The sequence below is a fragment of the Citrus clementina genome, unplaced genomic scaffold (genome assembly GCF_000493195.1).
Source record: "Citrus clementina cultivar Clemenules unplaced genomic scaffold, Citrus_clementina_v1.0 scaffold_460, whole genome shotgun sequence".
Taxonomy (NCBI): Eukaryota; Viridiplantae; Streptophyta; class Magnoliopsida; order Sapindales; family Rutaceae; genus Citrus; species Citrus x clementina.
Window position 1 is genome coordinate 5,650 of NW_006262230.1, and position 4,413 is coordinate 10,062.

Below are 4,413 nucleotides of genomic sequence, written 5' to 3' on the forward strand. Positions count from 1 at the left end.
GGCTATGTGACCACGACTAGACGGCGATCACCCTTTCTTACTATCTTAGTATGGAACGCCTAGGAAAAAGCGGATTGAATCGGAAATATCGACGGATTCTTGCGGAGTCCAAAGAAATATCAAATAAAAAAAATCTACTGTTCGAATTTCATAGCTATCGAATTTGCAATTTGAATATCAGAATAGTGGATATAGTCATGATTCAATGGGTTAGGTCCACTTACTTTTTATTTTGTTGATTTCGAATCTTTACAATAGATTAGATTGGAATAATGGAAAAGAAAAATATTTGGTGATCGAAGAGACGACTTCACATTACTCATTATAATAAACAAGCGTTCAACTTTCTTTTAGCAACTTTCTTTTAGAAGTAGAATTACTATTCTAATTACTATATTCTAACTCATTATAAGGATAACGTATTATCATTAAATTCGAAAGTTTATAATTACATTATTATCCAGTTGGTTACTTTTTTTATTACAAATCAACACAATTTTTATTCCCGTTTCAATATGAATATTACCACTTTACTTTATTTATATTTATGAAAAAGGCCAAAAAGCCCCTTATCGGATTTGAACCGATGACTTACGCCTTACCATGGCGTTACTCTACCACTGAGTTAAAAGGGCAATTGGATTCAATTATTGAAGGCGTCACTAGGCGGATAAGATAGATCTATATCTATCTATATATATATTATAATTATATGCAGTAGACTCATAGCGGCGAGTGTCACCTAGGGGAACGATAATTTTGATTTACTTAATAAGTAATAAGTATAAGTATCGGTTAACCCGGGTTTATTGATATTGGATTTGATAAATATCAATGAAATGAAGTGTTTCAAGACCGACCCTAATGGAATTGACTTAAATTGATCTGACCCCATCAGAACGGAACGAAACTTATTTGATTGATACATGGATACATGGACCTACCAATTCGACATAGATCCACCAGATTTCACATGTGATAAAGAGATTCTGTTTGTTCCCCGAACCCAAATTTTAGAGAAAAAAAAAAAAAAAAAAAAATTGATAACTTGTTAATCTTAATCCCCGTTCCCAGATTTTCGGATTTCTCATTTGTTAATTTCCCAGCTTAGGGCGATATAGGAATAGTCCGATCTCATCTTACCAAGGAGTGGATAAATGAATGAAAGTTAAGTGGAAGAAATGAAGAAAAAATCTTCTTTTATGTCGGATCAATCACTTCCCAAAAGAGTCCTCTACTTTGCCTATTTTTATTTTTATTATTATTTATAGCAATTTCTATAATAGATTTCGATTTTAGACTAGAATGGCGATTAGAATGAGCGATTGATGGACGAATCAAAAAATGCTATTGGTATGGGATCAGAAAAGGTGGAAAGATCCTTTACTTTAGAGTTAGTCATCCCATTCCATTATATTGACAATTTCAAAAAACTGTTCATACTAAGTATGATGGCAGTCGGGCAAATATGCCCCCATCGTCTAGCGGTTCAGGACATCTCTCTTTCAAGGAGGCAGCGGGGATTCGACTTCCCCTGGGGGTAGGGTACTACGAAAGGAAGTTGATCGTGGATTATAAATAAGCCTAGACTTTATTCTTCCTGGGTCGATGCCCGAGCGGTTAATGGGGACGGACTGTAAATTCGTTGGCAATATGTCTACGCTGGTTCAAATCCAGCTCGGCCCAATAATTCGCTGATCCACCAGGAAATGATATAACCCCCTTTGTTTTCCAGAAATGCCAGATACGAAAGACTCAAGAATAAAAAGAGTCCAATTCTCCGATAGATCCCTACCGCTATTTATTTATTTTGTTTGCTCCATTTATTTGTTCCCATAAATTCTGATCTTGCTAATAATGATCTAGATTCATATCAGGATCATGAAATCGAAAGCATAAAGTCTAATGAAAAGAATAAAGTAACGCAAAAAAAGACTCTTTTTTTTTTTTTTTTTCATTGGGACATTGAAAAACGAATTATCAATTGATTTGGCAATAACGAAAGGAATCCGTGCCGCTCTCACTAAAGTGTATATCCGTGTGTATATCAATATCTCACTCACGTCTCGGTTCCAACACGTCGATATTTATCTAAATATAAATGAAATTGTTTGAATGAAATCATAAAAATAGGTATTCGGTACATTTTACCGCCCCGGGATTGTAGTTCAATTGGTCAGAGCACCGCCCTGTCAAGGCGGAAGCTGCGGGTTCGAGCCCCGTCAGTCCCGACGGATCCAAATCCAATAAAAAAAAAACATCAATATATCTCGCCGTTTCTGTTAAACTGGGGCAAAATAAAATGGTAGAATTTCATGCCTACTGCTCTCCTTTGCTCTTTTTTCTTTTTCATTTCTCTTTCTCATCAACCAGTACCGATTGATGAGAAAGAGACATGTGCGAATTGCTACAATTATTGGTAGCATCATATTCAGGATTCCAAGAGCTACCGTAGGGGGTCTGGTTTTTTTGACTGTCCCCCATCTGTGTATGGAATGGAATCGAGTACCATATCGTTCCCGGGAGCGTATACACAACTGAATTTAAGATCGTTACTTTGATAGAATACTTTTAAGATTAAGATTCAAAGTATCTTCTTTTCTGGTTTCTAGTTTGGCTAACTTAAATTACTAGTTTGAATTTGAAAGAATTTATCTCATTCAAATTTCACGCCGAACTTTTGAGGGATACGTTCTAGTACTAATCCAAGGGAGGGGGGATGATATTCTTAATAAAATAAAGATCAAGCAAGGCGCCAACCCCTCCCGAAGAGGGAATGAATAATCTTTTTTAAGCGTATTGCCAAAGAAGAATAAACTCGAAATAAATCTAAATAAAATAGTCAATTTTATGAAATATTCGATTCTTTTCTACTGGGACTCGTCTTTATCACACTTCTTTTTCGTTTTTTTTTTAATGATATAATTTTCTTGAAAAAAAAAAAAAAAAAAAAATGAAAAGGGGTTTCGAACTTAACCCCTTCCCTTTTTCTTTTTCTATTTCGTTTCGATTGTTTGTTTGGTTTTTTTCTAAACCCTTTGTAAACAAGGAAAGTGTAAAGCGGTTAGGGGGTTGTACAAGTAAGGCGGTCGATTATAGAAAAGACAGACTGGAAAAGACTGGTAAATAAAAAAGTATTAGTATTAAAAAAGTATTAGTATTAAAGTAAAGGAATTCTTTTGATTGAATCAGGAATCAAAGTTTGTATTTGGTGTGTGGATAAAAGAGCTGCCTATGTTATACTATTGAATTCTCGACGATGAATCGACTTGACAGTCAAATATTGTTATTCATGATATTGATCCCATTCGCTATCATCGAAATGTAATTCATCCCATTGAATTTACAAGCGAAAGGGTTATCATCTCTATGGGATTAAATCCCGAGTTATTGCGAAGTAAAAAAAAAAAACCAAACGATGAGACTATGGAAGTAAATATTCTCGCATTTATTGCTACTACACTGTTCGTTCTAGTTCCTACTGCGTTTTTGCTTATAATATACGTAAAAACGGTCAGTCAAAGTGATTAATTTGAACGAAACTTGACTTCTTAGTTCTTATAGTTCTTATCAAGGATTTAAGAAAAAAAATTCAATTTCATGTCTTAGTCTTAAATGAAACCAACGGACTAGAATCAGCAGTAGCCTATGAGATTCGATAGTATGGTAGAAAGATTCATATATGAATCTTTCTACCATACTATCTATTTTTATTATTTTTATGTATAAAGATAGAAACTGAATAGAGATCAATCTACAATATGGATATGGATCCTTATATATGTTAATAGATACATAGTATCTCAATTCTATTTCTTTGCTTCGTCTATTTGTATTTTCTTTTTGTTCATTCCAATCAATCTGAAATAATCGAAAGGCTGCTCTTACGATTTTCAAATTGATTTATTTCTGATTATTTTCAATATGAATCTCGGTATACATTAAAAAAAGAATCAAATCGATGAAAGAAAAAAAAATTTGGGCATATATTACTAAAAGAAAATCAAGTTAATAAAAGAAAATGAAATAGGAAAGAAATAAAGTAATCGTTTTTTTTAGCATTCCGAAGAAGTCGTTGATTGAGCGGTTGACAGATGATCCAAGGAGTTCTATTCTATAACTTCTTCCGATTTCAAAAAGGGGTACCCCGGCGATTGTCAACCCTGGAGCCATGATATGAAACGGGTCAATAAAGCATAGCAGAAAGCAAATTTCTAAAATACTCAAATAATAAAAAATAATAAAATCGGTGGTAAGTGCGAAATATGTGACTTGACCAAGGCACAATCTTATTATTATTAACTATTCAAATTAAATCGTGAACCCTTTCTTTTCTCTTTGAACAGTCCAATAAAAAAAAAGGGGGGTCCGGTTTTCCGCGTTCTTCCCCATTGTCCATAGAGAACTCTGGCA

The 4,413-nt window shown here is 33.9% G+C and overlaps 2 non-coding genes across 2 annotated transcripts; one reads left to right on the plus strand and one right to left on the minus strand.

Annotated features, from left to right (window-relative positions):
• Positions 1–563: 563 nt before the first annotated feature.
• On the minus strand, positions 564–635 carry TRNAT-GGU. The gene has a single exon. It is a non-coding gene; the product is annotated as a tRNA-Thr (tRNA).
• A 1,522-nt stretch (positions 636–2,157) lies between these two features.
• TRNAD-GUC lies at positions 2,158–2,231 on the plus strand. Its single transcript has one exon. It is a non-coding gene; the product is annotated as a tRNA-Asp (tRNA).
• The last annotated feature ends 2,182 nt before the right edge of the window (positions 2,232–4,413 follow it).